General features: G+C 35.6%; 1 pseudogene; it reads right to left on the reverse strand.

The window, feature by feature from the left end:
• Window positions 1-5,214: 5,214 nt before the first annotated feature.
• On the reverse strand, window positions 5,215-6,086 carry LOC109210107 (annotated as a pseudogene).
• Window positions 6,087-10,803: the final 4,717 nt, after the last annotated feature.

Below are 10,803 nucleotides of genomic sequence, written 5' to 3' on the forward strand. Positions count from 1 at the left end.
AGAACACTATTCTACGTAAGTAAAAAGTTTTCACGTTTTTTTTTTTTTTTTGGAATTTTACAATTCTTATGTCCAAACGCCCACTAAGAATTCTCCAGAAAATGATCATATTCAAAAAGCCATGGATAATATGGATATCCATAATATCCGCCGGTTAACCTATTTTTTCTACGCATTAAAATATGGGTCAAATCAGATATTTTATTTGTTTTTGCATTACCCGTTTTCAATTCACTCATATCCGACCCAATATGCCAGTTTGCCACCCCTACTGCTACTAGGGCTGTGCATAATTTGGTAAATACCGAATTACCGTACCGAAACCGAAAATTTTACTATTTGGTATTCGATATGGTATTTGGTTTAAGTTTTTTTTAAAAAAAATTTTGTATTAGGTATGGTAATTGGTATTTTAAAATGAAATACTGAAACACCGATACCGTACCTAAATATATACTTATATTACACAATACACATATTATTAATTATAATATAAATATAAGAAATCCAAAATTTTACTTTTCTTTATTCTCTAAGTTCATCAATTAACTCTAAGCAAGTAACACGACCTTTCTAATAATCAAATTTATTCTTTTTTGTACAAGTTTTTCTCTCTGGTTGATATTTGCTCGTTTTGGACTAAACTTTTGTCAACAAACGTTTTTAGTTTTGTACTTTTGAGTACTTTAACTAAGAATATTACATTCTATGACTCTATGCACTAGTTAGTATTCAAACCGAATAAACCGAAACCGAAAGGAAAAAAATCGAATCATACCGAATTTAATTAGGTAAAGTATTTGTATAAGATTTTAAGAAATCAAATACCAAACCGAAATGTCTAAATACCGTACCGTATTGACCGAAGAACTCCCCTAACTGCTACTATATATGCGACAGGATCTACTTTAGAGTTCGTGGTCAGGGAACCAAAGTTGAGGCTGAAGTCTATATCTGATCCCCATTTTAATCTAGAAGGGCAATTGCTAAAACCATTTTCCACACTGAAAGGTCTCTTCTTGTAGAGCTTGAAAATATCTTTATCATAGTCAAAGGATTTCACTTTCAACAAAAGATGAAACCGTCAGTTTCTGAGTTAGACCTTTTTTGTTTTAGTTTTTTGTGATAAAGAGCTCTTTAATACGAATTTTTAAGTTCTTCTAAAAAGTAATTTCAACTATAAAAGATTTTATAGTACATTTATGTGTGGATAAACAATTAAGAACCCGTTATTCAAATTACAAAAAGAGAAATAACTAATTAGATGTTACCGGTCTTGTCTCTTAGCGAAGGGTCTCCTGAAAACAACCTCTCTATCCCTCCGGATCCGGGGTAGGGGTCCCCAGACCTCACTAGTGAGATTTTTAATGGGTTGTTATTGTATGCATTAGGCCTATATTTCTCGATAGCGCTGATCTCAAAATGATAAGAGGATGATCAAAAAGGACCTGCAATGGATTTTCATAGAACCCAAGATCTATATATAGTTGCTTGACAAATTACGAGGATCAATAAAGACAGCAGGGGGTTAGCTACAGTGCAGCTACTCACGTATATTATATAAAAAACAAAAAAAGAAGTTGGCCTAATTTGAAGGTTATTTTGATTTTTTTTGTCCGAAATATATATATATATATATATATATATATATATATATATATATTTTTTTTTTTNTTTTTTTTTTTTTTTAAAGTGTAGCATGTGCTGAATCAAAGGAGCTAGCAAGAAGGAAAGAAGTTTTTGGCTTTGAGATAAATCCGTATTAGTGATCATACGTGGTTTCATGGAGGTGCAAATTAAATGTCAATATATATATAAACTATAAAGGGATCGATATTGTAGAGAATGGCAAATGCAATTATTACTAATTAATTGTGGTATACTCAAATTGCAAAGTACAAAAAGAGAAACAACAACAACAACAAACCCACTAGTGTCCCACAAGTGGCAGGGTAAGATATATACACAACCTCACCCCTACCCCTTAATTGGCAGAGAGGCTGTTTCCGATAGACCCTCGGCTAGAGAACGACTGAAAAAGAAAAGGTAATTGCAACAAGTAGGAATAACAGCAAGATGAAATAAGATCGAATTCAAGAATGCAGTCAAACTCTAAGTAGTAATAGCCATCTATGAATAAAAGATATCATACTAACACAAATGCTAGCGAACCCATGTCCTGACCTTAGTGAATCAGAAAATGGAGAAAATGATGGCTCATGTTTCATAGCCATTACGAACTTGTATATTGAGTAGATGGCTTATCATAGTCAGACTTTTATCTTTCGTAGCATGTATTCCCATCCGCTCGAATTATATATGCAACAGAAATTGTGGGCATCGTGTCGAAAGACAGAGGCACTTAGGTTCCATTTTTGGCATTTTACCAAATGAATGCTAAGTGCCATCTATCCAGCGACAAGATGCCCTCAATCCCCTCTTTTTTCCTGCTTCAATGACTACTGAATTAGATGAGAAGTACACAAAACCCTCCATTTCCAGCTAATTTATATATCCAAATTTAAGTACAATTCCAAATTGCTTAGTCAATTAGTCAACCCACGAGCTTGAATGAGTATGCATATGAGAGTCGAATAGTCTTTGGTCTATTGCATGTGTCATGTGGACACATTTGAATAGTTCTTTCAATTTCACATTTTCTTAGACCAAAAGACTTTGACTTCCTGGTCATCCTTCAATTTCATCTTAATTTCTTCCTCTCTTTTCTTCTTCCCTATGACTCATATAGGGGAAGTCCAAAATATTGTTAGACATAATTAACCAAAACATTATATTTTCTAAAAAGAAGTATCTTTGCCAAAACATAAACAATTAGTACTTGGTTTATTTTCGACTGTTGAATTGACTAAGTCCAGCTGTTAGTCGTTTATTCCAGCAAGATAACATCGAAATTCAAAAATAGCCAGATTTACAAGTGGTCATTGAAAAATAGCCACAGTTTCAAAAATAATCGAAATTTAGACACTTTTTATGTATAGATAAATCTGAACGAAAACATTGTTTAAAATCCGAAAAATATTCCAGCATAATAGTTCCAGTATAATATACTGGACTTCCAGCATAATATGCTGGAGTTCCAGTATAATATACTGTAAGTTCATACACAGGTGCTCCACTCTCCAGTATATTATGCTGGAACTTTCCGCATGTTGGAGTTCCAGCATAATATGTTGGAAGTTCATACGGAGGTGCACCAATCTCCAGTATATTATGCTGGAACTTTTCGTGTTGCAGCAAAATAGTGGCTATTTTTCAATGACTTTGCAAACGCTGGCTATTTTTCAATGTCTAGTCTGAAAACTGGCTAGGCCGTGCTATTTTTACTAATTCGCTGCATTTAAACAAATGGGTTGAGGGCCAACATGAAGGCCCAATCTTTCAAAACATTCATTTAAGGAGTATTATTACTTTTAGCCCACGCCAGAAACTATTTACATCTGGTAGCTGAAAAAATGTATAAAACTTGTATAATTTTTGGCTATTATTCTTACAGTCGCTATACAGTGTCATTTTTCCTTCATTTAATGCCCACTGGGCTCAGCATTAGTACATGACCCAAATTAAAGTTTTCTTCAGTTACTTATTTATATTAGGGAAACTTACACAAATGTCCCAAATAAATCTTAACTTACCAACCTCTAGCCATTAGTCATAGACTTACCAAAACTAGCCAACAAAAATTGAAAAACCAAATAATAGGGTTCTTTCTCTCAAAGAATCACATGCAAAAATCACCTTCCATATTTTTAAGCGTGATTAACAACATTAGATACAAGACGGAAAGAAAATTTCATGGACGGGGTAGCAAATAAGGTGATGAAATACAAAAATCTATATAATATTCCAAAAATCTAAACAAAAAAGGAACTTTTTCAATGGGTATAGTTGAAATTCATTGAAAATATGTAGATAAGTCAATATACAAAATTTGAGGAAGATTGGAGGTGATTTGGACTGGTTTTTGTATCAAAATTCGTAATTAAATCGAGTTCAAAAAAGTCTTTTGCGACACATGTATCAAACATGTATCATGCATGTATCTCACACACAGGTATACATGGATATACATGTGATACACAATTGATACAAATATGATACATATGTGATACACAAATGATACACAGTGTGATACACATATTATTATTTTTTTCATGTTCAACTTTTACTTCGAATTTTCAATTCAAACAACCTCAAAACTTCACCAAATCATCCCAAAATTGAGATTCAAGCTCCTTAATTTGTGCCCAATCTATTCTAATAACACCCACTCAAAACAAAGCAAAAATTTGATATTTTTTTGCTACAAATAGCTAATTGGCTAATTTGGCTAATATTAGTAATATTTTATCAATTGGCCAATTTTTGTAATGAGCTACTTATAAATGTACATAGCTGGTAATTTCCCTTTATATTAATTAATAAAGGGCAACGACCACTTTTACGCGACGACCGAAACTAATTATATTTGGTAGCCATAAAAGTGTATAAGATTTATATATATTTTGTTTATAAGACACACACACACACACACACACACACACACACACACACACACACACACATATATATATATATATATATATATATATATATATACTATGAGTCTAATATTAAAGTAGGTTGCAGGATACATGAAAAAAAGAAGAGGTTGGCTATTATTTGAGAGCAGCTGTACAATGTCATTTTTTCTATATTATAAAAAGTATAATATTAAAATAGGAGGCAGGATACATGGAAAAAAATGCGTGTGCAACATTTAGCTCTAGTTAATATAAACACTAACAGAATACATGGAAAAATAATACACCCCGCATCCGCAGAGAAAAAAAAGGGAAAATGGCCAAAATTGCCATCAGACTATTCGATTTTGTACAAATATGCTCTCCGTCTATCTATTGAGCCACCGTTATCTTTCAGGCTCACTCATTCCTCTATGACTAACGGTTAATGCAAATAAACTTTTTTTTATTTGCCATTGACTGTTAGTCGTAGGAGCATAAGTGAGCCAGAAAGATAACAGTGGGGGAATTTTTGGCTCAATAGATGGACGGATGACATATTTGTACCATATCGCATAGTCTGAGGGTAGTTTTGGCCCTTTTCCAAAAAGAAAAAAGGAAAAGTAGGACTAGTTGAAGTTATTAGACGTGAAGAATTATTCAAAAAACCTTCTGAGACAGCCATAGGGTTTGACTAATTTTGTGGAGAAATTCTCGTTTTCTGGGAATTCATACTGGCTGTTTTCTTGGATTTCTTCAAAACATGGATTAAGTTCTCCAAGCAAATCTCAGGCATTCCTAGGAGTTTTTGTGCATCAAGTTTTCTGCAACATCACATGGACTCATGTTTACTTCCTCTAGTAAACCTTGAATTTGTTGGAACAGAGGGTGTGTTTTAATAGCTAAGTAATTCTTAGCCAACACTTTGAATGCTTCAGATCTACAGTATGACATCAGTGTGCATATCCATCCGTCCTCGACATATGAGAGCTGGATCAAGTTTGTCCTTAATTATGATTGGTTGTAAATATGATTATCCTCTCTTGAACACAAGCTGACCATATTCCATCAATGAAATTCAACAGTCCTGAAAGTGTAAGTTTGGTAGTTTCCTTATTTTCACTTTCTTTTTCTGTAGCCGAGTCCGAGTCTTCTTCCTAATATTTGGTATCCGTTTCCTCATTCTTCTTCTTTTTCTTCTTTCTCTTACCTTTGAGATCAATAGAGCAATCAATGTCTTCAATTACAATAATAGACTTGCTTGTTGTTTTCATGATCAACTTCTTAAGCCCCGAGTTGTCCTTAATAGAGGTGAGCTCAAGATCATAAATATTATCATAATTCAAGAAGTTATCAGTTAGCAATAGCTGCAATCATTGTTGATTTTCCTATCCCTGGCGGACCATAAAGAAAATAGCCGCGCTTCCAAGCCTTACCAACCTTGGAATAATAGTCCTTCCCTTTGCTAATAGCAATGGGATCGATAACTATTTCCTCCTTCTTCTTAGGGTCCACAACTAGAGTATCAAATGTTGCAGGATGCTCAAAATTAATGTCTCTCCACATACCTTTACCATCCCTGGCGGACCATGAAGAAGATAGCTGCGCTTCCAAGCCTTACCAACCTTGGAATAATAGTCCTTCCCTTTGCTAAAAGTAATGAGATCGATAATTGTTTCCTCCTTCTTCCTAGGTCCACAACCAGAGTATCAAATATACATGATGCTCAAAATTAATGTCTCTCCACATACCTTTACCATACCAATACCAATTATCCCTGTAGTCGTTGGAGTAGATAGTCAGTTTCTTGTTCTTTTGTCGAATATTCATCAATGGTAATTTGGACATAAAGGTAGAAGAAATTGGTCAATCGGCTCCAATAATATTTGATGAGTTTGCAAAGAGCATAGGGGAAGAGTTGCTGAATTGTGCCCAAAATGAACATCAGTCCAGCAATTAGTGTTTACCCTTAAAAATGAGTAACAATTAAATTTGTACGTAGTTTAAAGGATACATGATTTAATTCAATACGAATAATCTAAGAACAACAAGTAATTAAATCAAAGAGAGAATGAACGATTAAACCAATCGTAATTTAACAATCAAGCCCGGTCTCAAGTTGAACACCGAAATTTGGCCTCGATCGGACCCTCAATATGAGCTCGGTTGCGATTAAAGAAGAGAGTAACTGAAGAACACTTCGAATAATATCTAGAAGACAAAATGAGCTTTTATTTGCGTGTTAAAAACCTGTTAAAGTGAAAAAATTCTTCACTTTATATAGTAGGAGAATTTCAATCGTAATACAAGTCTAAATAAGGTAAAAATCTTCTTTTTTTGGTAAATGTCGATCCGTATTTGATATCGGGCGGGATTCGTACCTTAATATCCAGTTGTGGGCAAATATTATGGCTCCCCCTTGTCATGCTCAACCAATTTATTTTTCCCGTGTCCAGTGTCGTGCCCCCTTTTTCTCGCGAAATCGGGTTTATGACATTTGGTTGGGACAACTCTTCCCTTTTGGGAAAGGGGCTTTGCAATTTTGAAGAGTCGCCACCTAACGATTTTAAGGTGCGTTAGGGCACCTATGAGGGTTCAACTACAACTACATTTGATAACCAGAGATAGGGTAAGGGCTTGAAATTATCCCAAGGGGAAGGTGTTAGGCACCCCTCAGGATCCACTAGTGTGGTTCCCGGCCAGATAGATTTTTGTGAATTTGTGCAATTAGCAAGTAAACAAAAAAAGGGTCAAATAATAGGGGATTTTAAATTTAAATACACAAGTGTTTGAAAACGATTAATGAAAGCAAGGTTTTGAAAAGAGTTATAATCTAAGCATGCTGATGAATGTAAAGGGGTCCTAGGTTTGTTTGCAATATGGATCACATCAATGCAATACCCGGTAATCACTCCTCAGAAGAGGGGCTACACGTGGTATTAGCGCACCGGTCATTATATTCATATCTACCCTTCCCACCCAGTGAAGGTATTAAAGCGAGGATTGGTCTCGACCTCTATTGCATGCTGCTACCCGTCCCATTTCTATCAGTCCCGGAGGAATTTAAGACTACTATTCCTATAAGAGGGAAGTTCTAAGCTGACTCTTAGGTTTAGAGGTAAAATGCTAGGGCGTCATACAAAAACAAGTAGAACTGCATTTAGAGGGGAAACATATAAACAATTAAAAGGCTCATGTATACCTCCGCAAATAATGCATATAAATAGCATGACTTAAACACAGTTAAGGTCTGAATTTTAAATCCTAAAGTAGGGTGTTTGAGTCAGAACCAAATTCATTATATAGCTCAGAAAAGAAGTCCAAATCAGGCCTGTCTGCTGGTTGTAGCAGTTGATAATTAAACAGAGGCAGTTCCAGTTTTATTTAAGTAAGTACCTAAGGCTTGCCTAGGCGTGAATAGGGTTCAGTAGTTATTCATGATTGCTGACAGTTGGAGACTATTGTTATTACCTAAACATGCTGTTCTAGGTGTTCAACACATAAAAATTATGGCCAATTAGTTGTAAAGACTAAATGAAATTGTTTTATTCCTTTTCATGCATTCGTAGTTAGCCTAGGTGTGCTTAAGAGGATATACAAATAGAATCCTAAAGACATGATATCTAACATGCAGAGATGCGGAAGAATGTATATGCAGAACCCTAAACAGGATTTCTATATGCGCAAGTATTACATCCTTTAGAACAGTAATTACTAGGATATGTAGAGATGATATACTTGTTTGTGTTATTTAGCCTAAAACTGGATCTCTAAGTGTGCATGGAAGTAGGAACATGATTGCAGAAACACTGGTTATTAACACATTTAACGCAAGATTTGCTAAGTGATATGATAGTGAAATGGACATGCTGAAAAATGATAAGTGTAAATCCTAAGTAACAGGATCTCTAATGCATGAACTGAGTCCTAAGCAGGGATTCTATTGCGCAAGTAGGAATGTAAACCTAGTGACATGCTTTCTACCCTTTTAATAGCTAAAACATGCATATTTTCACTAGCCAACCCCATACTTGTTTACAAGTTATTACAAACCATAGGATTGAATTACATGAACAGAAATGAAAGAAAAAAAAAACAAGAAGCTACAACCATAGGAAGCCTGATCTTGACTTCCTCTCTGAGTTATGTAATTAATCACTTCAATGTCAATGTTATTCCAAAGCCTTTCTCATATCTGGGTGTGTCAGAGTTCCCTAAGGACCTCAAGGGGTCCCGGGCAGTGCTCACACCCAGATTTGCATAACCAACAGAATGAGTGCAGTGTGGAAGGGCCAACTCTTATGTGTCCAAGTTCAGAGGGAGCTCAAGGGTCCCAAGGTAAGGCTCACACAAGAGGGGCACTACCTAGATTCTAAGAATATAGTGGAAGTGCAGAACACATGTTGAAAGAGATTTATTTAAAAAGCTGGACTGATAGTCCATTTTGAAAGCAATTAGTGACAGAGGTGATTGAAATCAGTTGTAGTAGTAAAACTCAAAACTACACAAAATCAGTAGTCATTCAAAGGGGGTTGATCACGCCCAACTCTAGTCCTAAAAAGGATAAGCGGTCGCTGCAAATACAATCCGGTCTAAAAGTCCGGAGTCGAATCCCACAGAGAACTAAGGCTTAGCTATATCTGTTTAATATCACTAAGAAGACAAGTTTGAACAATTTCCTAAATTATAAAGATTGAAATTTATATTTCTAACTAATTAACTAGCAAATACTACAAAGCGGTAAAATTATCAACTAACGAGACAAAGGGTTGGAGACTAAATTAACGAGGTCTAGAGTTATGATTTCCCCAATTGTTGATTTTATTAGTTGTATGTTTCTTATAGCTTTGACTTAGTTGCCTCTATCAATCATGAACTCTCCAGCTATCATAAATCTCTCTCAAGCAATTATGATAATTTACTAGACACACTCTCTCAAGCTACGCTAGCTAGATTCATATTACAGTTCACTTAGATCGCACCCGAGGTATCGTTATCTTTAATCCAACCTCTAAACCCTCGGTTATGACTCTCGCCTATACTCCGGGAGTGATGTTGTTCAAACAACTACCTAAATATGCACTCTCTCTCAATCTGATACATAATAAATAGGAACGGCTAATTGAGGATCCTTTCAGTTAACCTAAAATCAAAAAGTAGTTGAACAAATAGAGATTAACAACTAACTCAAAACTATATTAATATAACAACCAATTCATCCCCAAAAGGTTCTATCAAAACCCTAGAAAATGAATTAGCTATTCATAATAGTATGTAAAACTACAATACTAAAAATCATAACCAACAATGAAAAATAGGAAGAAGAAGGGGAAAAACTCGTAGTTGAATCTTCCTCCTTGCTCTTAGCGTGTTCTTGCCTCCAAGGGTGTTGTCTAACCCTAAAGTAGTGTCTCTGCCTCCTTAGGTCTAATTTTATGTCCAAAATATGTCCCCCTCTCTTCAAAATAGGTTTAGGACCCCTTTCATACAAGTTGGAATAGTGTAGGGCCGAAATAACCTTGTCCCGGACGAAATAGGACTTCTTTTTGACGCCTGGAGCGGTGCGGCCGCGGCCAAAACGCGGTAGGACCGCGGCCAGACAAGCTCTCTGATTTTCTGCCGCGGTCGCGGTTTCGACCGCATTTTTTTACCCTGTTCCGTTTAGAATTTGGAACAACGTAAAACATAAAAGTTGTAACCCTTTGAGTTAGCTTTCCAACCATATATTGTGGAGCCCAAATGGAGTTCTGAGCAAAAAATGATGTGCATTTTACTAGACAGTGCGCAATATGCCTACTCGAGTCTTCGTTTGTTCTCAACTATCAAATTTGACCCCGAACACGATCCCGGCTTAATTCCTTGAGCTTTTACTCAGACTTCAAAGCTTCAAATCACTTAAATTCATTCCATAACATCTACATAGCTCGAAATTACACCTACAAGGCATAAAACACACAATTAGTGCAAAACACTAGCGATTAAAGCGCAAACTCAACTAAAGTGCAGTAAATTAGAGTGTAATAAGCGACTAAAATACGTAATTATAGCCTATCATCAGGGGTCAAGGGACTTTGGGGATACACTTGTCTGTAAGCGCATGACCCCAGCAGGGGTCTGGTTTGGACATGCACAGCAATAGCTGATACTAGCATGATCACAATCCAGCCAGAAGAACACAACACATTGGAGGGGATAGGGGTTTGGGATTCATAGGATAGCAAGCACACAATAAGTAACAAACATAAGGGAATGCATTAATCTAGAGGGGAAAGGGGATATTATA

This window comes from Nicotiana attenuata, unplaced genomic scaffold (genome assembly GCF_001879085.1).
Source record: "Nicotiana attenuata strain UT unplaced genomic scaffold, NIATTr2, whole genome shotgun sequence".
Lineage (NCBI taxonomy): Eukaryota > Viridiplantae > Streptophyta > Magnoliopsida > Solanales > Solanaceae > Nicotiana > Nicotiana attenuata.